This window comes from Protobothrops mucrosquamatus, unplaced genomic scaffold (assembly GCF_001527695.2).
Source record: "Protobothrops mucrosquamatus isolate PMUCROS unplaced genomic scaffold, P.Mucros_1.0 scaffold380, whole genome shotgun sequence".
Classification (NCBI taxonomy): Eukaryota; Metazoa; Chordata; class Lepidosauria; order Squamata; family Viperidae; genus Protobothrops; species Protobothrops mucrosquamatus.
In genome coordinates, this window is record NW_015386712.1 from 275,008 (window position 1) to 302,448 (window position 27,441).

Here is a 27,441-nt window from a genome sequence, read left to right on the forward strand (position 1 = left end):
TGCCAGGAGTTCAATCCTGACCAGATCAAAGTTGACTCATCCTTCTATCTTTCCGAGGTCAGTAAAATGAGAGCCAGATTGGGGGCAATATGCTGTAAACCACATAGAAAGTGTTGTAAAGCACTATGAAGCAATATATAAGTCTAAGTGCTATTGCAAGTGCTATATCCAACATTTTTTTGCTTCCCATTAATGACAACCAAAATAGAAACAGATGAGCTAGGAGGATGCTGCTCAGTTACTTTACATAGAGGCTACATGAACCTGATGGTTACTTCTGAAAACATTTCTGAATGTGAAAATGTGAAGTCTCAATACTGATGACTATTTCATACCGATTCTGGCTATGAAAGTTCTCACAAATTGTTTGCTTTATTAGCATTTGTGTGGTTTGAGGAGCATTGGAATGTACTTTGGCTGTTCTGCACAAACAAATCCAAATCAAAGCTCTCTCCAAACCACCAGTAGATGTTTAGTTTTAATCCAGACCACAAATTGAGAATACACACATACACACACACTGATCTACTATGCTGGTTGAATGCTATTAACTGTTTATAAGCAAAACAGTTTAACCCATCCTTTTTCAACAGATGTGTTGAACAATAATGGCTAGAAGTATGAAACTGGCGGTCTAACACATCTAGATAGAAGGCAGCAATCCGGGAAATGCTGACTTAAGACATATTTAGGAACTGAATACAAATGAACTCAGGTAACTCAAAGTGAATGCAGATAAAATGGAAAGAATAATGATTATCACATCAAGTAACTTGTTTCAACAAGTTGAAGAGAAGATACTTATGGCAACATCCTTCCATTTAAAATGAAGGAACATTCATTACAGAAAAATGGTAATATCAAAAATAAGCAGCACTCATTAATTTACTTTTGCCAGCCTCAATGGAGGAGAAACCCAGGAAAAAGTAGAATTATAGCTTCACTTAGAACAGAACAAATCAACCCAAAGTTCTCACTCAAGGCACAAATGACCAGTCTCAGAGTACCCTACACATTAGGTGCATTATGTGAAGCAACATTATGTGAAGACCAATTCTCTGGAGAAGACTCCAGTGCTGGGAAAGGTGGGAGAAAAGAGAAGAGGACAACCGTAGCAAGGTGGATAAACTGAGAATGTGGAAATTTTGTAGTATATGATGGCACTTCCACCTCAGGTGATCTGAATAGCTGTAAGGCATTCAGCCTCAATAACTATCGATATAATCTTTTCTTGAATGGCAAGAATGGGAGAAATTGTCAATGGTTTACAATGCTGCTGGTATTTTTCAGTTTAGTTTGCACCCAGCATACTCCCAATCAATCTTTACATACAGAATATAGCAAGCACACACAACACTCAGTTCAGCTGATAAAAATAGAGCTTGATGTTTATTTATTAAACATCAGCAAACATCAACACTTTAAACTGGCAAAAATAGGATAAAAGGCAAGCAAAAGCAGGGAGAGGAAAGCTTGAACAACAAACAACAATTTACATTATATACAGTAGCTATATCTTTTTATATAACTATATTTGCTTAGCCATAATCCATTCTGAAGACCAACCTTTCTCAAGCAGGAACTCTCTATCTATAGTAGATTACAAACTATGATCTCCCACACTTGATAGAAATGATGGTTGTTTCAGGCTACATCATCTAGTGGAGGAAGCTTGCCTTAGCCTGAGTCTTAATGACTTGTGACTTGTTTGAGGTCAGGATTGTAACCTATTAGGAACATGCTTCCATGAACAAGGGATCTTGTAGCCATGAGGATGGTTGAAAGGAATCCTAATGCTAAAAGAAAGATCTCCTAAATGATCTTTCTTAACATTATGTTGAAGGTGTTGATTGACCCTTCATATCAATTTGTCTTTCTCTTCCTTAGGGATAACTTAAATTATATGTGCAGATTGGCATGTTATTCCCAACATGCAAGACAGCTTCAGAAGGTTGGCCACCCAGAAAGAAAAAGGGGTAACTTCCCTCCACCCAGGTAGCAATTCCCATCTGAAGCACCCCTTTTTATAAACTCCCTAAAAAGACCCCCAAAGCCAAGTGATAATTATATTTAGAAGGATGATAACAGTAGAATGAAGGTAATTCATAAAAGAGTAGAGTGAACAATGTGTTCCACCTAAAAACTGTACTGGGATAATGGGATCTCATGGATTGAAGAGTTTTAGAATAGTGGATTTGGATGTGCTCTGAACTACTTATTTACACTTAATTTAGTTTTATAAATTGTGATAAAATTGGGGGCAGGGGTGAATTTAAACCAATAACAATTTAAACACGGTCAGAACCATGCTTGTTTGCAATGTCATAGATGTTATTTCATTACTTTGGGGAAAAAAAAACCTCAATTATATCCAGCCTTTGAAAAATAAAGTCCCCCAAAAAGCATTTTAGCACAATTTAGCAGCTTCAATGGCGTTTAAGTCCATTTTCCTTTCTCTTTGCATGGTTACAAGTTACATGCAATCTATTGTAGAAGAGGAACAATTGTATCATGCTAAAAATCAGGAAGCATGATTGGTGGCTATATTTTGAATTCTTCTTTCCAGTGAACCGAAGCAGTATTCAAGCAAAGAGTAATCTGATTTAATCTTTTGTAAGCAGATTGCTATAGTGATTCATATGTGCAAGGTAATAGTGCCCCCTGCCCTCAAAACCCATTATTAATTCATATATGGCTCTTCTTGACCTCTTGGCTCCACTTTTTTGAGCTGTCACTTTCTGGCACAATGAATATGTGATCCTGTGCTTCTGGGACAGCATCCTAAAATAGATTAATTCCCTATTCCATGATCAGAGAGAAACCTCCAACTATCAGGAGAGAAATGTTTTCAAGCAACTCCTTTATCTTACCCATTCACCTCCATGATCAATTTCCTAAACTTAGAAATTCTTATTTCAGAAAGACCTCAAAGGGGTGACGATAAATGTTGGGAAAACTGTTAATCTGCATCAGTTTTCCCAACTCTCAGACCTTCTAACAAGCTTGGTTAATGACCCAGGTGTCTGGGACACCCCCCCCAAGCCACCCCACTTGTCTGAAGAATCAAGATGGGAAGTATAATCTGCCATGAATTAAAGATACGATAGCAGACCTTTCTCTCTGTCTTGAGGATTTTATAACCTCAATGCTATTTCTTACTAGAGACAGATGGAAAACCCATTCTTTTCTGTCTGTGAAACTGACCAGTGTTTCTTTCCCCATGATACCTGAGCAATGAGCTATTTATAGCTACTGTGCAGCAAAAATCACCAAGGCTAATACAAGCGTTTTCTAGTTAACCAAAGAAGCATCTCTTCCTATTCAATAGAACTGAAAGTCATTTCTCATTCCTGAACTTCCAGAGTCATAGAATTGAAAGAGATCATTTGAATTCACTGAAAGTACTTCCCTACTTTTAACAGGAATCCAAGCTAAATCCACGACAGATGCCTCTTCAGCTTCTGTTTGAACACATCCAGACAAGGGGGACCCCTCTCTGGTTATTGGCTTAGTTCAGGAAGGAAATCAAAATCATGAGTACTGGTACTATCTTTATTGTAAAGTTTCAGTAACAGAATCTTGCAAGTCTGAAAGCACTTGGAATGGTAGGTGAGAATGACCTTGGGAAACAGGGAAAAAAGGTCAGAGTAGACCAGGGGTGTCAAACTACCGGGCTGGTTGCATCATACGGAGGCTGCACTCCATCCCAGCTCTGCCATTGCAAAAAAAGTATTGATATGTTGCGACACATCACATGATGCGGCGAGTTTGACAACTGTGGAGTAGACAATAGTCAAACAAGCAGCAGCTGAGTTTGCAGAAGGAATGGGGGTGTGGCAAATCTCCCTAGTTTCTTGGATTGTGAAAGTGATGGGGAAAGAGATGCAATATTGTGTTAATGTAATCTCACAATAATGCTAAAGCTAGTAATTCTGGGGCTGCTATTTCTCAGAATAGCCTTGCAAAGCTGGCAGCACTTCTCCCTCCCCTTGCCTTTACTTTCCAGAGAAATGGGGTGGGTCATTTTTGAGATGCTTTCTCCTTCCCCAATCCTTCTGTGGGTTGAGATATCTTTTCTCTGACCATTGCTCTGGCTGTGATTCTCCTTCCTGTCTTTTGGGCTTATTCTCACAGCCTATTATGCTGGTTAACTGAACCTATGGTTGAATTACCTGTAGCATAAGAAAAACTTTCCTAACTTTCAATCAAAATCTGCCTTCCTTCAATCATGATTTTATCTCCCTCAGAAAAGGGCCAAAAAGGACTTGGCCTTCTGTTATGTTACAATATTTGAAGTGAACTATCATTATCTCTTTTCTTTGTAGACTTGTATTTTTTTTTAAACTGTTCTTGGTGCCATGGAGGTTCTGTGAAAAGAAAAGTAGGACATAACTCGCGTAAATAATCAAGCAACAAATAACCTACAGAGGTTTCTGTTCCTAATGCTCATCTATTTTTTTTTTTTGCAGCAGAGTGCTGAGTGGTAGGCTGAGTCTCTTCTTCCAATTAGAGCTTTTGTACATAACTTGATAAGCCTTGCTGGCAAACTCGCAACCATGCACCAACATGATGGAAACAGAACGCAGAGAAAAAAAAAATGCCCCAAGCGAGTAAGAGAAGTATGACACGGGCTTGGCAGTTGCCATCTCTTCCTAGAAGTTATCTGTTTTTTAGGAAAGAAAGTGATGCTTAGATAGGACTCTGAGGCTGATGGCTTGGCTTTGGAAACAGGACCCAAGCTAGTTATGGATTCTGAGATTCCAACTTCTCATCAATAGTCTTAGCTCACAGAAGAGAAACAAATGTGAGAGGAAACATATCAACACATTGTGTGGCATCAGGTTCAAACCTCTGATAATTCTTTTTTAAAGGAAAGGCCTGTTGCTTAGGCCCCACAGCTGCAGAGCTCCAAAGCCTTGCCCTCCTTATTGATAAAATCTAGAGCAGGGGTTTTCAAACTTGGCCCTTTTATGACTTGTGGACTTCAACTCTCAGAATTCCTCAGCCAGCATGCCTAGCTGAGGAATTCTGGGAGTTGAAGTCCACAAGTCATAAAAGGGCCAGGTTTGAAGACCCCTGATCTAGGGAGTCCTACAGGTTGAGTTCTAGTGGTGGCCCCTAAATTGGTTCTGAACTTTAGTGAATACCTGTGCACCTGAAATATCACCAGCTTTTCTTTGATTTCAAAACCTCATCAGCTCATTCTATTTTTGCCTTTTTTCCCCAAATAAGTCTTACTACACCACAGAGAGCTAAGAGTGGCCTTTCTGTGGGGAAAAATTAGAACCTTTGGAAATTGTTAGTCCAGAATAACAAAATGCTAAGCATACATTTTCTTTTAAATTACAAATTGATTTATTCTATGGCCTTTAGGGAGTCCAAACAGGTGTAAACCATTGTTTATTTGCAAAATATTGGTACTCAGCAACTTGAGTCTGCAATTTGAAGGAACAAATGGGAGCTATAACGAAATGTCTCAAGGAAGAATGCTCCTGTACATTGAGCCAGTTAGTCACTCATGCCCTCTTTCAGCAATTTTTATTCCACTCCTCTGTTTCTCACCCAAAACAATCCTGACAGAGTTGTGGGGGGTTTTTTTGTTTGTTTGCTAAAGCTCCTTTTTGGAAAAAAAAAATCTTCAAAATTACAGTCATGTGCTGATATCTCTTTCTTTCTTAGTGGTCTACTATAGCTACAATCTTGTTACTGTTCACTGGCTCTGTTTCCACAAGACAAATAACTCACTCATCTCCTCTTCCAGTTTATAGATTCCCCATCAGGTGCCAGCAGCTGCTAATCAAGGATGGTTGGCTTGCCTTCCTTTTGATAGTCACTCAAATCAAGTGTTTATTACAGTCATAGCCCAACGTAAGGTAAACCAGAGTTTCTCAACCTTGACCACTTTAAGATGTATGGCTTTCAACTTCCAGAATTCTCCAGCCAACAGATGGACAGACACTCAAACCATGGTGACTGAGGCAAGGAGGCTGTTTGTTTCTCTTTCTCTATCCCCCCCCCCCGCTGAAGCATTAAGGAGCAATATATGATAGTAAAATGTGTATCTGCCTCTCACCCATTTCTGTCCCCTCCTTCACAATAATTAAGGGCCCATTTACAGTTTCTGTACACCTCTGCAACGACTCTGCTATTCTTTTCAATCTTGGGAGAGACACAGTTTGGATAAGTCCATGGCTGCTTGTTCCCATGACCCAGATGATCAGAAGATGTTAGTTTGGATTGGTTTAGGGCCAAATCTATCTTCCTTGGGATTAGTTGCCTAGATCAGTGAACCCCTTTTGGGAATTTCTATAGTAACTCTTGCTCCCTGACTGATCCTGTTAAAAGTGAAGTGGAAATGGGCCTCTACGTGTTTGCTGTTTCAGTGCTGCTGTTGCTGCTGAAATCACCTCCAAATGTAAAAAAAAGTTTCTATAGGGTTTCCTGCCTGAGCAGGGGGTTGGACTAGATGACCCCCAAGGTCCCTTCCAACTTTATTATTATTATTAGTAGTATACATTTATCCAACTAGCAGGATAATGCAGGCAACTGCTCTCTGATCAGTGCCATCCTGTCTGAAATTTCCTATATAAGTATATTATCCACGACTAAAGGGAGAGCCTGTTAGCAGGCAGTTGTCAGGCTTAGAGTGAGCAGATTCACAGCCTTGCTCCAGCATCCTCACAAGAAACTAGCTGACTTCAGTGGCATTGAATACCTTTGGCCAGCTACTTAGCAGGGACATCCATTTCTGGGCAAGAATAGTTCTTGTTCCCTCTGCTTAAGTGAATTGCTGCAGTCGGTTATGCATGGGGCAGCCTCAGGCAGAAACACAGTTTATTAAACATATAAGGAAAGGAGACAAATTAGCATCTCATTGACAGGGTAAGCAATTGTTATCAAGTTGTTTGGAAATCAAAGAAACCGTATTATCAGGACAATATGTGGACAGTTATATTAAAACACCAACACAGTTATTTTCCAAGAGGGAAATGTTTCAAAAGCCAATGGCTAGTTACAGAAAAAAAATGATTAGGACTGAATCTTTCTCCAGTTTAATTAAGAAAGGTTAAAAGAGAGTGCTCATTAAGTCTTCTTGAAGTATAGCATGGATGCAAAGAAGCATGATATGCTGAAGATCTGTGGGAGGGATTACAGGTGCCAGTTCTGCCTCTAATGATGCCAGATTTGCTCTTCTCTTTATAACATTTACTGTACAGAGGAGGACAGGATGATGCTTCCATAGAATAGGAGGACAGGATGATGCTTCCTTATATGCAGATACAAGTAGAAGTTTCTTTGAGCTGAGAGTGCTACCTCAGTGTTGAAGGAAGATTAGGAACTTGCAGTGGAAAGGTTGCTGTTGTTATTATTACTATTGTCATTATTGAGATCCAGGATAATATACTGGTTATGGGATTGAATTAGGACTAGTAAAGCACCCATTAAGCCCATACTCAGGCACTGAAACTACTGAGTTATCTATGGCCCCAGGGATGTGACCCTTTTTGTGGCCAACAAAGACTTCTTTAATTATCATTGCTGAAGACCAAAGACATAGTTTCCACCATTTTGAGGTGGAAAAATAGATGGAAATTATAGTTAAAAAAAACCTTTCAATGTTTCAACAAAATTAATCTCCAAACTTTAATGCCTCCATAGTTTTCTAAATATCATCCATCCAAAAATATTCAGCAGAGCCCTTGGGCACCCAAAATTTGCCTATTACTGTCCCAAAAGAAAGACAGGATGCAAATCTAACAAATAAAAACAGTTGTTAAGGATTTCTTTTGTGGGATTAGGTTTAGGGTAGAGGCTTTTTTCTTTATGCGCAAAGAATAACAAAAGAATTTTCTCATCTTCTGGACATCTGCTTCATCACTGTTGGATCTGTATATGGACCAGGTGGATGTTCAACAGATCTAACAAGTCAGCTGTAGTTATATTATTGTTGTCATCAAATTTTCTTAAGAAGGAACAACTTAGTGGGTGGCTGAGAAATACTGTATTTTGGGGATTCTAAAGCTGAGTGAGGAAGTGTTATAAAATCTTGAGTTTTATGAAGGGAACTCTGGCATTTGCTTTGCTTTTAAAACTTATAGGATTTATTTTAGAACCTAAGATTGAAGATTTGGCATAACATTCATCACCAGCAATGACATTTGGAATTGGGAGTTCCTGGGCTGCAGGTTGTCTTCCCCACAATAAAAGGGTTGAAGCACTTTAGTGGTGAACTATTCCAGATCATCCAAACTTTGTAAAATTAATTTATTTCATCAAAGTGCGGCCACAAGCTTCATAAGAAAAACCTCAGTGAGATTTCCAGCCAGCAGAACATACTAGCGAGTGTACTTAGGACTGGGGCCACAGGCCCAACGGGATATGACTCATGTTGAATAAAGCATAGAAACAAAACAAAGCACAGATGATTAATAGTGCAAAAGCCGTGTGGGATATTCTTGGTAGGAAGAAGAAAGCAAGTGATTACTGGAAGAGCTTGGAACAATAGTGCCCTGTTTGGAGTTCAGCAACCAAAGCCTATGGAATTTTTGTTGCACAAGGGCCGAAGATGACTGCGAGAACAGAGGTCTCATTGGCCTCATGCAGACGGCTGGGGCTCCTATAAACAGCATTCTTTAAAGCAGAGAATACAAGGGACAACTACCAGGATGAGAATGTAGGAATTTGTTCCATGCCTAGTAGGTCAGGGTACAATGGTCAGATTATTTCGGATTACAAGATAAAGACTCCCTAGAATAAGTTTAACTGAGCAGTAGTGGGATTCAGCCGGTTCGCATCACTTTGGCAGAACCGGTAGCTAATTTTTTTGTTGCCCAGGCCCAGAATGGACTTCCAGAAGCGGCATCCACACAGAGAACCGGTTGTTCACATATCTGAATCCCACCACTGTAACTGAGTAATTATTTATATGGAAGCATCCATATAATTTTCTCGGAAATAATCTGTGATTTTTGCCATTTATATCTGAGTTTGTATTTCCAGTCTAGCCAAAGGCCCTAGAATTGTCCGGTGGCTTCCTATTGAAATACTACGCAGGTCCAGATCTAAGGGAAGGTAGGGAACAAAACAAAGAATTTTGATACATCCTTGCAAACATCAAGACATTGGTCATGAATTGATCATTCCTAAACTGATCCTTAGAAATCTATGTTGAGCCTTAATGGGTATGGACAATTCTGTCCATTTATTTTGGCTAAATTTCTTACCTGGCCAGGCACAGATTATATTTGGATCCGTGGTCTATCTATGTATTCAGGAGAAATCGTCTCCACCAGTATTTCCACTTATTTTCATGGCAAGCCTGAAACACACAGTTTTCTACTCATGCTTTGAGAAAAGTTTCTTTTGCATTCCTTTTGCCCTTCACATTCAGTCTCAAGGGACATAAGAACATTGTTTCCAAGGAGAGGATAATTAATTAATTAATCCAATCCCTTGGATTGTTAGTGACTTTCTGCTTTCACCCAAGTTACTTGTATTAGCATCCTGCCTTTTATTATGGGCTCATTAATCTACCACTCCACATCTTCCTGGCTGCAATTACATTTAAAAAAGAAAGACGTCATAAGAAAACTCTCTGACCTCATAAAAAGGGGCAGCCAGAGAGACTCCACATTGATAAAGTGATGGAAAAAAAAATACAGCAGTGGCATTTTTCTCTTCCCTAACTGCCAGTGTCTGAATTCTAGCAGATTCTTGGTTCTCTCAAGTATTTGGAGGACTCCCAGTCGATCTAGTTATTTTAGCATTCAGATGGGCTGAAGTTTTCACTCATCTGTGCTTTGATTCCTAACCCGGTCCACCTAGTGCCCTTTCAATGTTTTAGATCAGATCTGCTATAGGTATTTGCCATTAACCATACATTAAACTTGCCATGGATTAGACAACTGTCAGAGAGTTATAAATCACATAAACCTGAACGTAAATAAATTGGAACTGAAGATCACCTGAAAAGCTTTGAGGTGCTGATATGTACATACTGATTCTTTCTTGAGGTTGCCTTTCATAGATTTCTTAATAAAAATCATGCCTTGGTTGTTGCCTGAGCCATGAAATGTTCTGAAAAGAGAATCATCAGCTAATCCTGCTCCCCAGTATTTTGCAATAATAGTTATACCTCTGCAACAAAAACAGAGGTCCATTCTTAAAGTTAAAATAAAGTTTTAATAAAAGCCTCTTGTATTGCTTGTCAGACTACGTCTGTAAATCCAGGATCAATACAGAGAGTTGAAAATTTGGTAAACTTTACCTGATTCAGACTAGAAAAACAAAATCTCACCAGTTCAATGAAGGAAAAAAATATAAGAAACCTCAAGAGTTAAAAACAGAAGAAATGAGTGAGATGGTATATACAGGAGAATATGTATGCATTTGCAATAATTCAGTACATACAAAAAATAGAATAGTGCCTTGGTGATTTTTAATCTCTTAGCAGTTTTGGTTTGCAACAATAAATAGGAATAGTCTTCATATGTGAGGAACAGAGCAAATAAATATCTTTAACTGTGTGCTCTCACCATGTCTTAATATTATTTCTAGAATACTTTTTGGGGAATCTTGCAGAAGTGGCATGAAGCAGAAAATGTGTGTCATTCATCAGCCTTTGAATTAATTTTTTTCTCCAATAAATATACAAAGAAGATTTGCAAGTAATCTGGACAAATTTTCTGGAGCTATTTTGTTCATGCTATGGAAAAAAGCTTATACACACAAACATATATTATATACATAGCTAGTGTTTAATACAATACTAGAAATAAGAGGAGTGAACTCTTTCCACTTTCAGCTTCTTGACATTGTGTGTGGGAAGGGAGGGGGGGGAGAGATAGAAAGAAAGAAAGAAAGAAAGAAAGAAAGAAAGAAAGAAAGAAAGAAAGAAAGAAAGAAAGAAATAACTTATTCTTTCTTAAGAAAAATTTCCAGGCAGGTACAACATTATAATTTTTCATATCATGGTTTTTAAGGTTAGATTCACTTTCAGTATAACTGCCCAACCCTGGAAATCCAGGCTGCCAAATATCTATAAATGATTTACCAGAAGATATCTTATCTCCTCTGGGCAAAACACATTGGAGAACAACGTGCTGTGAATCATCGATAGCTCAGGCAACACATCCTCTATAAATCTGTCCCAACTGTTTCCATGCAGAATTTATGATGCAGGATGCAATCAAGCTGTTTTCAAGAAGAAGATTGTGATAATGCAAAGTAAAAAGATATAGATCTAAGGGAATAAGCGTTAGAAACATCTAGAAAAATGGCTCCCAATTAGATACTCAGCCAACATTCTGTAGTCTGCATTTGTATTTTTATAGTATTTTATTCTTATTATATATAGATTTTTGTACAGTTTTATCCTTTTTAACATTGTAGGCTGCCCAGAGTAATCCTGCAGTAAGATGGCAGCCAATTAAATAAATAAATAAATAAAATATTCCCCAGAATTCCAAACCAGCATGGCTCCTGCTGGCTGGGAATTCTGTGAAAATCTAATATATCTGGAAAGTTGCCAGATGGAAGGAAGTGGTTCAAGAAAGAGCATTTGAAGAGCATCACAAGCCTGCTCATCTTTTAAATGCCAAAGTTTTCCTTTGAGAGAGGGGGGGGAAGGAGAGGGAGAAAGGGAATTACTAGAAGCAGAAAGAAAAAAATGGAAGGCAGCAAAAGAAACCAGAATGGCTACCCCCAAAAATCTTAAGGAATATTTGAAACAAACAAAACATCACATATAGGAAATGGAAAGAAGGATAATCACAGGAGAAGAACAGAAACAGCCTGGATTCCTGCACTAAGTAAGTGTTTGGATTTAATGGCCCAAATCGCCTTATCTAACTTTCTGATTCCATTAATGCATTTCTGTTTAAGGCTGCGGTGAAACAAATAATCCAGGAACATTTGACACTAGTCATTCTCAGCGAGGTGCCTTACATATGTGCTAGACTTCTATGTCACCAATATTATCAATGAAAGGCATTAAATTGGGGAAAGATACTGGAATGTTGAAGGCTACATAAACTTTTTTATTGTCATATAAATTGTTAGGCAATGAAATGAAGTGTACTTAGAAACATGCATGCCTGGTTTTGAAAAGAAGTGGAAACATCAGCAGAAGACAAAACACAGTAGGTGATCACAGCTATAGAATGCAACATAGATGCAATATATATGGTTTAAATTAAATTAATATATAATATATATTAATGCAGAATAACCCTAGCTTTGTGCTTATGTTGTACATTCTTCATCACATTTGTGATGAATTTGTTTCCTTTGAGGTAAGAAAAAACTGGGAATGATACGTTATCATTGACCATGTCTGTTCATACATGCACAAGCTGAGCAAATGGAGGAAGACAATCATCTAGACAGATCATTCTGATTACTAGGTACCATCAGTTTGCTGAAGGAAGAAGCCTATCCATCCTATCTTACAATCACCAGTAATGTATCTCTGTGCCGAACCCTGCCCCCCACTTTGCCTGGTGGTTACATTCCAGCAGCTCAGATTCTTCCTTGCATAAAGACTGACTGCTTATGAAATATCCCCACTTCAACAGAAGATGAGAAGAATCCTTCATCTCTTCATACAGTACCACAGGGCAACATTCCTGTTCAAATATGAATGCTATGTAAAAATTGACTGCCATTTCTCAAGGACCACCCTGCGATAAGATGCAAATAAGAGCTGGGAGATGGTATGTACCAGTAACCTCCCACTACGTGATCATGAGAATTTTTGCCATTCTGATTTAATATTGCTGCATTCTTCCTGCCACAGTATCAATATGCATATACTTAATTGGATTGGACGCATGTTCAAGTGGGTGTACAATGGGAGTACTGAACATAATTTCACAAGAGACCAAAAGAATATCAGAGATTTTCTTTGAAATGTTACTGCTAAAATAGTCGCAAACCTATTCCTGTTGTCCTGTCTGAGGCTGTTTTGCCTTTTGAGGATAGCATAATCACCATACTTCTAGTCAACAGCACAGTATTTATCTTGTTAGTTAGTTAGTTAGTTAGTTAGTAGTTTATCATCATGGAAAAATGCAGCTCAGTTGGTTGATGTATGGGTCAGGGTGTTGTTTGAACCCAGAACACTGTTTACTGTGTGCTATGCAAATACTTGATGCCACAATCAACAATCTCCTTGCTAATGTTGCTTTCGTCTTCCATGTGCATCTGAGATTGGACTTATCTATATGTTATTTAAGTCATAAATAAAAATCAAACTGCTGCATGAGGCACATGACCCATTTTTTTCGATTTATTTTATGCCAATGAATCATTGGCATGGTTCCAATGTTGTAGCAGCGAAAAAGCAATTTGATGACAAACTCCTTTACTTAATTTTTTTTTTTTGCAGTTAAGGTTTAACAATCAGACACAAGTTAGAAACAGAACATTGTGTCACTTGTGCAGGAACAAACTTGATAGAAAACTTGGCATGTTGATTCAGATATCATGAGTGGACTCAATGCTTTACCTCTTGTTACTGAACTACTTATATTCAAATCTGTGCTGCCTTAACAAGTTCCTTTCTTTAACAAGACATTTATGCATCATACTATAAACACAGAGAATAAATATAGTGATTGTAAGCTGCCCAGAGTCTTGCTTGAGAAGGGCATCTATTGAAATTGAATGAAGGAAGGATAACTTTATCTGTCTGTCTATCTATCTATCTATCCATCCATCCATCATCTATCTATTATTTTTCTATCTATCTATCTATCTATCTATCTATCTATCTATCTATCTATCTATCCATCCATCCATCCATCCATCCATCCATCAATCATCTATCTATCATCTATCTATCTATTCATCCATCCATCCATCCATCATCTATCCATCCACCATCTATCTATCTATCTATCTATCTATCTATCTATCTATCTATCTATCTATCTATCCATCCACCATCTATCTATCTATCTATCTATCTATCTATCTATCTATCTATCTATCTATCTATCTATCTATCTATCTATCTATCTATCTATCTATCTATCTATCCTCTTAACTGCCCATCTGCCTTGCAGAGGGGCTCTTGCAGTTAGTCCCATTCAGTCAGTTTATAGTGACCCCAAGTTTGATGACCTCTGTTTTTTATTTAAAAACAAAGATAATACTAATCCATAAATTGCTCTCAAGCCCAGCATTGACCTACCTCTGGGTCTCCAACTGAAAACTTTTTTGGCAACAATAGGCAGCCCATTCAATTTACTTCTGCAACTCAGAATCCCTGTAGAATATTGTTATGGAGATTTATATATTTATTAAATTTCAATTAGTGAAACAATAACAAACATCCTAAAAATTATATAGGTAGTTCTCAACTTACATCAGTTCGTTTAGTGACCATTCAAAGTTCCAACGACATTGAAAAAAGTGACTTATGACTGTTTTTCACAGTTACGACCGTCACAGCATCCCCATGGTCATGTGATTAACCTTCAGATGCTTGGCAACTGGTTCATATTTATGATCACTGCTGTGTCATAAAATGGGGCAAAATTCACTTAAAAATGTCTCACTTAACAACAGAAATTTTGGGCTCAATTTTGGTGGTAAATTGAGGATTACCTGTATCTCAGTTCATATATACAATAACATTTAACTCCCCAAAGGCTTGCTACAATCACCAATTTCCAAAAGACAATCAGCATGGGAGCCAATGTTTCTTTACAATGTGCCAATGTAAAGAATTGTGCATGGCCAGCAGAGATTGTTTTAGAATGTCAATTTACCCAAAAAGAAACAACATTTCCTGGCCTTAATCCTAAATGCTTCTCCCAAGATGAGCCCACTGTGGTCCTGAAGGTCCCTTGATGCCAATCCATGTGGGTTTCTTTAGTTTAAAAACCAGCATTTTGAACTGTACTTGGAAGTCTCTGAATAACCAATATAGAGGACTCAGCAACAGTGTAAGGGGCTCCTGTCAGCAAGTGAGCTGCCATATCTTGTACCAACTGAATTTCCTGGTAGTTCTCTAAGTTACCCGCATACAGAAGTTCAGCTGGATAGTGATAAGCATGTGTGTTGCTATTGCATGATTCTCACACACTCCCAAGAACGTGAAGGTATCAATGGAAAGCACCCTGGGTGTGGCTTACCTGAAGTTCCATTTATACAGCATTTAATAACAAAGGCTGCCCTAGAAAACAGCCTCTGTGTTGGCGATTTGATTGCTACTTGATGAGGAACCATGTTTAGACACAGCACACTTATTTCTGATTCAAGACCCTTTATCTACAGGCCCCTTTGTGCTGAATGGGACAAGGAGCTCCCCTCCTGCTCCAATGAGCTTTAGCTGTGGAGAGCTTCAAACTGTTACTCTCCCTTTGCTTTCTTTTCATAAATTGGGTTACAGATTTCCAATTCTTCCTTTCCTTGACATACTGTTGGTTTTTCTGGCCAAGCACAGCAGCTTTGTGCATTTTCTTTATGCCTTTTGCATTTCACTGACCTTTATCATACAGCTACAGTATGAGTGTTTGGAAACTGACTTGAACAAACAGCCCATTAAGAGAAAGAGGCAAAGTGCTGGTGGACATAAACCAGCTATATTGTGCCACCAAAGCACTCTTCTGATAAGAGAGGATATAATCCAGGTATAAAGTTGCTACCTGACCAGACCTGCCCAAATGCTTGATTTCCTTCCTTCCTTCCTTCCTTCCTTCCTCCCTCCCTCCCTCCCTCCCTCCCTCCCTCCCTTCCTTCCTTCCTTCCATCCTTCCTTCCTTCTCTCTCACCATGTTATCATTTTCACATGAATTGCATTTGCCTTCATGAAAGTATGAATATAAGTGAACAACAGTGTTGATTGTAATAACCACTGAAACTATTTATTTCTGAAAACTATAGGCCAATTATAATACTGTTGTGATGTCTTACATTTAAATGTATATACCATTACAACCTTATTCTGAAATCAAGTTATCTACTGATCTGTACTGATGCAACAACAGAAGTGAAGATCCTCTGTTCTCAAGGCTACAGGTGAACATTAGCCATGTACTCCTCTGTATTCTTTGGGTCCCTTTGTCCATTCACTTTCTCTTTTACTTTGTATACATATATGTTTCTGTAAAACTTGGTGCACAAGAGATAACAAAGGCTCAAGGAATATTCACTGGAATATTTAGGTGAATATGTTACAAATGAAGCCTCAAGCTTCTGGCCTATGTAATACATGCTCCAGAATGTAGTTTATGGCTCATCCCCTCTAAAGAAAGCAAAGCAAAGCAAAAAAGAAGGTATCAGTTGTGATCTATGACTAATTAACAACACAATCCTATTCAGCGCTAAGTTTGAATAAAGTCTGGTTGCTCACTACACCTGGAATAATGGCAACTCACTTGCTGAACTTGTCTGGGCTTGGAAGCCATGCAGAGTCAGCCATGATTAGTCCTTGGGTGGGAGTTGTAGACTGGAGACATATGTAAAACACTTCTTTGAAGAAGGCTCTGGCAAAACACTTCTGAATTATTGCCAAACTAACTATAAGGACATTCTATAAAAAGATCAGGAATTCAATTTTATTTGAAAGACGTTTTATCTCTAAGAGAGAGAAAAAGGAAATACTGAGATGATTTCAAACAGACCCTTTCACCTGTATATGAAGTAAGGATTTTTATATACAGTAAAAGCCATCCATGGAATTACACTGTATTACATTACATTACTTTTACTCCAATTTTACCAAGGGGAAATGAAATTCTTCCTAATCTCCAGTGCAATTGTCTTATTCAGGCGACTGATTCAAAGAGTATGATCTGGATTGCTTAGTACGTGGTGAAATTTGCTTTTTCTCTGAATGAAATAACTGTCTCACTTCAGACTGTCTTACAGATCAGAATGAAATAAGAAATTACATTTAACTGAACTTCATTTTACCGCTGCAGAGATCATAGATTTTATTCATATTCTTGTATGATGGGTCATTTCAAGATAGGACTGAGAAATAATCCCATGAAAATAGTGAGTTTGCTTATAGAATATTGTAACCAGATTAATCCTTCAAGTTACAAAAAAGATACAGCATGAAGTCTTATCTTTTTTCTTATCAACTTCCTCAATTGGATTTCACTGCATTTCCTAATCGTGTTTTGAATTATGTAATGGAAAAGGTAAAGGTCTATGAAGATTTGGTAACCATAGACTTTGTCACTGGGTGAAATGAATGGTAGTCAAGCAGATAACCATGTCCCCTTATCACACTTTAGCTGATCATTTCCTGTCCTGTGCTGGCAATAACACAGTTAGTTGATGTGTGATGCATGCGTATGTTGGCACTTTAGTTATGTTGGATCAGCACAAACAGGCCAACTACTGTATATGGAGTTCAGGGTTGAAGTGATTCCTTTTTTTTTTTTTGGTGTCTTTGAATTATTCTTGACTCCTGGCAACTTCTTGCACAAATCCCTGCAATTTTCTTGGCAGCATTTTGAAAAGTGATTTGCCATGACCTTTTTCCTATTGGGAGAAGGAGAGGGGGCTTTTAACTGAAAAAATGTGCATTATATTTCTGAAATGTTGTCCTTTTTGGTCTGTAGAGAGGTAAGGAGCAACACTCTGGGTCTGAGCTGGTATTGTTATTTTTGTTGTGTGGAATCCTAAATCAGAGGTGACCTACAAAAATCCTAAGCCAGATATAAACTCTACATTTCTCTCAATTTTTTTAATGTGATTTTTTTTCAAGTGATAGAAAAGATACTTATAATTAAATCCAAGCTTTCATTTATTTGGAAGGTTGTCCTGGCTCAAGTTAGTTCAGTGATGGCGAACCTTTTAGAGACCGAGTGCCCAAACTGCAACCCAAAACCCACTTATGCATCGTTGGGTGCCGGGTGGGTGTGGCCTATTGGGTGGGTGTGGCCCATTGGGTGGGCGTGGCTGTGGTGGTAACAGCAGACTGGGTGGGACTAAAAAGTTCAATCAATCAATTCCAACTTTGCAAGATCTTTTTTTTCCCGCGAGAAGTTGAAATTGACTGATTGATTGAACCTTTTTTTTTTTGCACCCGGCGGCAGAGGCCTAAAGCAAAAAGGTTTTATAAAACCCAGCTGAAGTCCTAGGACTGGGGTGACGGCGCGCGTGCCCACAGAGAGGGCTCTGAGTGCCACCTCTGGCACCCATGCCATAGGTTCACCACCACTGAGTTAGTTCTTTGACCTGGCCCTCCTTGTTTTTGCAGTGTAACCTGTGGCTGTTTATCCAAAGGTGAATAATATTTAGCACCAAAATGTTATGCATCCCTGAGATATAAGTAAATGGGACATAGAGTCAGGACTGGGTTGTTGCTTTACAATACATAACCAATGCACAGGTTTTGGTACAGCTTTTTTTTTTTTTAATGCACCAACCACATGCCACACATCCCAATGGTATGGAGTAAAAGAAAGTTTCTCCCTGTATTTTTTTATTTTTATTTTCTGGTTTAAAAAAATCTAAAGCAGGAATTTTTAATCTGCTGGAGATTTTAGGATGTCCATGAATTTGGATAGGAATAAACCGACTGTTGTTTTCACCAAACTCTACCTGAAATTTCACCTCTTATTCAATAATGAATGTAGGCAACAAAGTAATGTATAGTCTCTAGTCTCAAAAAATGTTTGTTAGCTGCAATAAATCTCACTGTCTAAAAGTAGTGGAATTCACTGTGTTTGAACAGTGAACAAGGTTCCTTTGGAATACAATTTATATAGTGAGAGATAATGGGAGGGATTTGTAAACTGTAGTCAGACTAACCACCCCTTTTGTATTTTTATGAAAGTAGCACTTTTGTATTAGCAAAAAACTGGGCAGTGATGATTTATAAATATCTCATCAGCTTTAATGCTCTTCAGACTGAAAAGGCATTGGACTGGATGAAAGAGATATATTTGCACTGCAGCATCCACAACAAGCGCATGCGAGACAATCACAAGTAGTCCTGATGAGACACTTTGAACTGTGAAGATGACACTATTTGCTTTGTCAAGGCAAGCAGTGATGCAATTTGCTCCACTGAAGAAATGTGCATAGTCTTCTCTAGTGGTTCCAGTAGATATTTGTGTTTGTTGAGCTATAAGAAGTGTGGAAGGAGACTGAAAGAGCAGCATGAACCAAAACAACATAGAAGCTTCATTTCACTCTTTAGGAAGGGGGGCTAGGGGAGGGGCCCTGTTGCTCCATCAAACAACTTCACAGCCTCAGTGAAGCAAAGCACATTTTCAAAGCTTTGCACATCCTTAGCACTCAAGAGGAGAAGACCATATGGTTTAGTACTGCCACTCGGCCTTGAGTGCCCATCCTAAAATTACTCTTCTAATGGTAGCCAGATGACCGCCTAAGATTACTAGAGTCATAGTGCCTAAATCTAATAGTTTAAGTATGGTAAATAAAATACAACTGAGAAAAACTCCTGTAATGATTGTTCTCTGGTCAATAATGTACTGTATCTCCCAGCACAGCGTTCCTCAACTGTAAAATAATTTATACTTCATAAATGGTATTGGTATACGCAGGCTATGATCATATATTGCAGTAGATAATTGGTAACTGTTTCCTTACCAGCTTGGGCAAAGAGAGTGTCTGGCCTGAAGTCATCTGGCTGTTTTTTCATGCCAAAGGCGGGACTAGAACTCACAGGTGCCTTAACTACTAGATCAAGTAGACTGTTGACTTGAAAGGATGAGTGAAATTTCATAATTCAAATCCCACAGATGGAAATAGTCATATTATCTGTCATCATCATATAAGCATATAAGCATATAAGGAACGGCTGCTGGAATTGGGTATGTCTAGTTTAATGAAGAGAAGGACGAGGGGGGACATGAGAGCAGTGTTCCAATATCTCAGGGGCTGCCATAAAGAAGAGGGAGTCAAGCTATTTTCCAAAGCGCCTGGAGGCAGGACAAGAAGCAACGGGTGGAAACTAATCAAGGAGAGAAGCAATCTAGAACTAAGGAGAAACTTCCTGACAGTGAGAACAATTAACCAGTGGAACAACCTGCCTCCAGAAGTGGTGAATGCGCCAACACTGGAAGTTTTTAAGAAGAGACTGGACAGCCATTTGTCCGAAATGGTATAGGGTTTCCTGCCTGAGCAGGGGGTTAGACTAGATGACCTTCAAGGTCCATTCCAACTTTACTACTACTATTATTATTATTATTATTATTGTTGTTGTTGTTGTTGTTGTTATTATTATTATTATTATTATTATTATTATTATTATCCTTTATTTCAGTGGGTTTGTATATATACATATTTAACCCTTTAATCCTTTTATTCGGGGTGGGGTTGGGGTGGGGTCAGGGTGACTGAATGGAGCTGAGAGTTTACTAGCTGGACACTCTTCCTAATGCCTATGCAGAGTTCACAGCAGATATTTTCTCTTTGTACCCTGATAGAGAAACATTTGTAGCTGCCTAGGATTGAATTCTTAACCTTCCAATTGGGAGGTGAGTGTCTTCATTCTAGGCCATTGTGCCACTCATATACACATACATACACATTTATATGTATATACACACAAATATGCAAGCATACACACACCACATCTCTCAGGGAAAGAGAGAAATCTCTGTGTTAATGTCAGGTGCCAAATATCAAGAACCAAGGTTGTTCAAAGGAGTATAAGTTTAATCCATGCTACCTCTAAACAAGAATCTTAACTACTAATGATCAAAGTAAATTGGTAGTAGATAAGAGTCAACAGAATTCAAGGTGGACTAGACTTAGACCTCTTGTGGGCATAAAGGAACTCCAAACTGATGATGCACTTGACCCCTCCTTCCTCAGGCACAGCCTGATCATCTCTTACAGTTTCTTTGTCAGTGTTCTTGTTGATATATCCCATCAAGCAGCAGAGGTGTCCAAGTTGAAAATGTGACATCAGACTTTCTTATTACTTTTAGACAGTAATCGCTTGTCTAAAATTATATGCAAAAAGCTCAGTTAGTTTTGTAAACTAACAGACTATTGCTGGAGGCTGACCAACCATGAGCTACGCTCTCTTAATCCTATTTAGAGTGCATGCTGCATCAGGGTATCTGAAAACTATAGCCTCTTTCCCTTTGCCTTGTTTACATCCAGCCAGACCAGTACAAACCTGTTCCTGAGCCACTCCTTGAAGGAGAGCTTCTGGAAAAAAAAGGGAGAAAAAAATCCTGAATTTGTTTAAATAGGATTATATAACTGATGTACTTGTGAAGGAACCAGCCCAACCTAACCCAAGAGAGCTCTTTTAGGGAAGAATTTACAAGGAGTTTGAGAAAGGTATATACCTTTTTCAAAAACACTTGAAATAACTGTGATAAATCTAATGTAGATTTCAGACCAGATTCTCTGCTCATACAATATGAAGACAGGCTCTGACCTTCTAAAGCTCATATTACAAAAGGGTTCTAAGACATGATCTTATATTTTTATTTATTTATTTAAGAACCACCCATCTCCCTCACAGAGTGGCGGACAATAAAATATTAAAAGCGTTAAAAACAGTGTGTAAAAATTAAAAGAGAAAAGGAATATTAAAAAATTGATTAAGAGAGGGCTGAGGACTTTCAGGGTACTAGCCAGCCCCATGGCTGTATGCTCGTCTGCACATCCCAAGCAAGGGTGCAGAACCACGTTTGAACCCCCTTTTGGAAAATCAAGAGAATGGGGGTCCGCTCACTTCTGGGGGAGAGTGTTCCACAGGGTGTGTGTGGGGGAACAGCAGAGAAAACTCCCTTCCTGGACCCTGCCAATCAGAATTCTTTGGATGACATGCCTTTCCTACCTGATTGAGGGAATGGACCAATGTAATGGGATGACTATGGTCTGGTAGATAACCTGGTCCCATGTCATGTAAGGTTTTAAAGGTCACAACCAACACTTTCAATTTGATCCAGAAGTAGGCAGGCACCCAATGCAGCTTGCACAATAGAGGTGTTAAATGTTTGGGTGGCTAAGATTGCACGTGCAGCCTCATTTTGTACCAGCTGAAGTTTCTGGATATTTTTCTAGAGTAGCCCCTTGTCGAGAGCATTGCAATAGTCCAGCTAGGAAATGACCAGGACATGAGTGACTGAGCAATGAGCCTCCTATGCATGAAAGGGTATAATGATGCAAAGTTGAACAAAGGCCTCCTAGCCATGATAGCCATCTGCTCTTTAGCAGGTGAGTCTAGCAGACCTCCTGATTACCCATTGGGTCTGTCTGGGGTAGAGCAACCCTATTCAAGACCAAAGGATTAAACTCCCATATGCAGAGGAGATGCATATTGTTTGCCTATTTTACTACTGTCTATCTCCTATCTGTTGGCAACTTTCTCAGCATCTCAGAAAGAGGAGATTCCCATTCTGTGCTGTCAGACTATTTCAGCTGAAGAATCTGAAGATCAGGTCTGGTCAGAAAATGATTCCCTATGTTCTCTGCCCTTCAGTGAGGATTCCAGATGGGGAGATAATTCTGCACATCTAAAGATAAATTGAAAAAAGAAAACACAGAAAAATATTCTCAAGTACTAAAAATAGACTGGGTTCACATATTGTATGAATTTATTTACTCATATTTATCTGATTTATTCTCCAGCTTTCCAACTACAGCACACTCAAAGCAGTTAACAGTTAAAGAAATATTTAAACAAAACAGCTAAAATAAGAGATTTGGATTTAAAAAGCCAAGAAAGACGTTTCAACCTAAACATGGGCATTCACTTTGTATGTGTCTGCAACACCTTAAAGCAGCTATATATTTTTTCCCAGGATTATGCAGTTGCAAGCCAGTCCTAGAAGAAGATGCATTTGGTTTAAGGAACGGCACTCAGAAGCTATGCATTTACTTTTATGTGTTCTGAAGCATCTTTTAGCTTTCAAATACAAGGGCCTCTGCAGCCTTAGTTAACATCACAGTTAAACTAGATCAGGCCAGAAGGACTTAGCAAAGCCATAGTTTATTTAATTGCTGTTTACTAAATAAATCCTAGAAAGCTGGTTTTGCACAATCCACTAAGCCAATTATAGCATAGAATGATAAATGACCTCAGCCACATTTGCACAACTCCCATCTTTTTTTTTTCTCTGTCTCTCCTTAAATCCACTTTTCACTTTCATTGAAACCAGGGGTCTTCAAACCTGGCCCTTTTATGACTTGTGGACTTCAATTCCCAGAATTCCTCAGCCAGGCATGCTGGCTGAGGAATTCTGGGAGTTGAAGTCCACAAGTCATAAAAGGGCCAGGTTTGAAGACCCCTGGTTTAAACTATTGATGCTTTAAAGAAAGAATAGGCACGTCTTTCCTTGAATGCACTGTGGAGCAAGAAGATGGCCACAGGAAATGGCAGCTGCCAAGAGGAAGAAGAGTCATCCTACCCTTGCCCCCCCCCCAAAAAAAAAAACTTGTTTAAAACAATAAATGGAGTGGGATGAATAAGGCAGTTTCCACAGAAGAGGTGGATATTGCCTTGGACTAATAAAAAGCTAAAAATGTGTGTTGCCCTGAAAATGCAGCAGGAATCGTGCAGGGTGGGGACAACGGCACTTATACAAAATGTAGCCTAGGGAGAAGAACTATGAACCAGGAGATGCTGAGACTGACGTCCTGTCTGCTTAATTTCATTTGGCAGGTGACTAAGAGGGAACATACAACCTACAAGCATGAATCATGTGGATTTCAGCTTAAGTCAGCTCAAAATAGCATGATGTTTGGCTCAGTTTTTAACTTGGTCTACCCGTAAATTGGGTCCTCTCCAGATGCAAACTTCCAGAAGTGACATAGAATGGAAGGAAATATTGCAAAATCACCCGCAAAGTATACCAACATTTTATTTAAAAATATTCCTTAAAATTGAGGTCCCGTGTGCTACTTACTTTCCCCTAAGGAGCTGAAGGCAATGCCAGGGGAGCCCTTCAATGTGTCCGTCTGAAAATTGGGTAAAGTAAATTTGGATGAGGAATGGCAACTAAGCCCAAGGTTGGCAGGGACTTGGCAGAAGCTTGAACTCAGAATTCTTGGATTCATTCAAAACAGATTTGTTCAATCTTTCTGATCTTTTCGTAACTGGACCGTCTGTTAGTAATGGCTTCTTTAAATCTGTGTAAGCTGGCATCAGTGATGTTATCTAGCTGTGACTTCGGTCAGCCTGTTTCTCACTTTCCTTTGATTTTGCTAAACATCAAAGACTTCCACAATGACTCTTGCCTTCACATTATGCGTCCAAAGGACCTACCCTTTGCTGGTAACATTCCAGGGATCAGTCAAATCTAACTTTTTTTTAGCACTAAAAGATTTTTTTTTGAGCTCCAGGATATTCTTAACCATTCTTCCTAGCTTCACAATTCAAAGGCATCAACTTTTCTTTATTCAATTTTTTATTCTTTCAGCCTTTCAGAGGATCCCCCTTTCACAACTGGAAAAACCATGCCATGATGCCTCTGCAGTTTCACATTGTGTGTGGACTTGCAACAATCTTTTTGCCAAGCAGCATTCATCTCTTCCTGCCTTGGCTTCAGTCAACACATTCTCCTTCTATTCAATCGGACCATATATTTCAAATAATCTGCATTAATCCTCCTATACTGTATTTTTTTTTATTGTAGGCAATAAGTACATTGGAAATAAAAATCCATTGGAAATTTTAGCATTATTGAAAATGAAAGCAGATTCATCTTAACCAATTAATTCCCTTTTATTGGTGGGAAGCCACGTTTATGATGTACAGCTAGTCCTCAACAATTGAAGTGATTCACTTAACAACTCTGGCAAGAAAGGTCATAAAATGGGACAAAATTCACTTAGCAACTGTCTCACTTAGCAACAGAAATGTTGAGCTCAATTGCGGTCATAAGTCTACCTATACTCAATATTTAACCATCAGAGAGGCATGGTAAAAATCCTCTTATCTATGCTTGTTATTTTCTTAGGGAAAAGGGATTCCCAACAACTTAAGCTTCACAAAAGACTAGACCAGTGATGGCAAACCTTTTAGAAACCGAGTGCCCCAAAACTGGCCCCGCCCCTCTCCATACCCTGCCCCTGCCCCACCCCCTACCCCGCCCCTGCCCTGCCCCATCCTGCTTGCCTGCAGGGCCACTCACCACCTCCAGGGCCCACCACAGATTGCCCAGGCAGCCCAGCAGCACCATGGAGGCCACGCCCTCTGCCCACACCCTGCAGCATCAACTGTGCGCATTGGGGCGTGAGGGCAGAGTCTTGTCTATGCTGCCTGGCTACTATGTCCTTGGCTGCGCTGCTCCACGTGGACCACGCTTGGGGCGACTCTCTTCCAAGGAGGCTGCTGGTGAGGAGGGGGTCATGGACGGAGGCAAGGCATGTGTGCCCACAGAGAGGGCTCCAAGTGCCATATGTTCGCCACCTCTGGACTAGATTTAACATGAACCAGGCAAAAGGATGGGACACTCAGCAAAGGAGCTTAAGTTACTTGATAACCTGAGAGATACTGAGGGCACGTTGTTCTTGATTGACTGTATATGGCTTGGAAAACATAGGGACTATTGTTAGCAAGTTAATTTACAGAAATTTTAGTAACATCCATAATTAAATCTGTGAAAGCTGAATTTATAAGTACCATCTTAGTGACACAAGAACTGCAGGTAAAAGTTGTACAACAGGCAATATTCTACCATTTACCTACTCTGTAGGTAAATAAATAAAACATGATACTTCCCAATTTTTCCTTGTAGAAGTCACAGAAGTTTTAGCAACAGCCTGTATAAGGATGGCTTTTCCATTATAAAAGCCTCACCAATGAAAAGGCTTGGGCTCGTATGAAAACCCTATGTTGAGAAAGATTTCTGACTGAAAGCAACCATTGAACCACAATATATTATCAGGTCAGCTCTAAGGTTATGCATAAGGAGACATAGGAATAATGAAAAGGTGCCCAGCAATTCACTGTATTATTGATGTGTTTTTTTCTACCATATAAAAATGCCAGCTTCAGACCCCAGAATCATGCCTTGGATAATAGGTGATTGGACTGGAGTGCATCTGTCTGTGTTAAGGAATGCTTACCTTTCACTCTGTTCCTCGGGCACCGAGTGCATTTTGCTGCTTCTGATTATGAGATCCCACTTTCCTTGTAACCTGTCCATTTGTGAATATGAGTGGCAGAGGACAGCCTTCCTCTCTGCTGATTCCACTGAAGAAGGAAGAGGAAGCATGAAACATCCACTTACTATGGCATCCACTGTTTAAACATGCCATTCTCTAGGAGAATAACATCCGCTGAGAGTAAAACAATTGCATTTAATATAAAAAGAGAATGTATGAGACATAACAGAAGTAGAGACTTTGGCAGAATTTCTTTAGTAAATATTGAGTGCTTGCCAAAAGCAATGTTTAGAAGTGGCTTCTTATAATCCCTGACAGAAAGATAGCAAGTTAATAAAATAATCCTCACTTATAGGATAAATATTGTCTTGGGGGGAAAATGAGCAGCCTTCCATGTCTCGTGTCACATCCTGAAAGTGGTAGGGCAGTGTAGGGCAATGAATGCTGCCAGACACCAACTGGCAGAGACCGTCTGGGCACCAAGACTAATACATGCCACCCTGTCTGAAAGGATTTTGATTTCTCCAAAAGTGATGCAGTGATATTTTGTATGTGAACTCTATTGGCATGAAAGGAAAGATAACAATTACCTTTTCGCACAATTCTTTTGTATCTATTTGCTAGCGTTTTTGTCACATTATTAACAACAGCAACAACTTCATACTATTAAGAAACCAGTAGGGTCTTCTTTGTGGGAACCGATCCCAGACGACTGATTCCCTCATGTTAGAGAACCTGTCACAATGCTATCCAAAGACAAGAGGAGGGATCCAGCTGGATTTCAACCAATCCGAAGATAAAAAATATACATATGTAGGCTGATTAAAATGAGCAAATAACTTTTTTTTAAGAGAGTACTGGGATAGCTATTTCTAACCTTATTTGGTTTCATCAGCCAGACATACCCTTCTGAGATTCGAACCTGGGCTGTCTGCATGTTAAGCAGAGATGTTAGCCACTAGGCCACAGGCTCTTTCTCACTTTGTTAGCTACAAGAGACAGGGGAAGAGGATGAATGCTTTTGTTTGAACACCCTGTCGGCCCAAATATGNTAGGAATAATGAAAAGGTGCCCAGCAATTCACTGTATTATTGATGTGTTTTTTTCTACCATATAAAAATGCCAGCTTCAGACCCCAGAATCATGCCTTGGATAATAGGTGATTGGACTGGAGTGCATCTGTCTGTGTTAAGGAATGCTTACCTTTCACTCTGTTCCTCGGGCACCGAGTGCATTTTGCTGCTTCTGATTCTGAGATCCCACTTTCCTTGTAACCTGTCCATTTGTGAATATCAGTGGCAGAGGACAGCCTTCCTCTCTGCTGATTCCACTGAAGAAGGAAGAGGAAGCATGAAACATCCACTTACTATGGCA

The 27,441-nt window shown here is 39.2% G+C and overlaps 1 long non-coding RNA gene across 1 annotated transcript in view; it reads right to left on the reverse strand.

The window, feature by feature from the left end:
• LOC107287348 overlaps positions 1-26,158 on the reverse strand; it is an 84,011-nt gene extending 57,853 nt beyond the window's left edge. The window contains exon 1 of the long non-coding RNA XR_001548868.1: positions 26,029-26,158. This is a non-coding gene — a long non-coding RNA (uncharacterized LOC107287348). The remainder of the gene's footprint in view (positions 1-26,028) is intronic.
• Between the last annotated feature and the right edge of the window lie 1,283 nt (positions 26,159-27,441).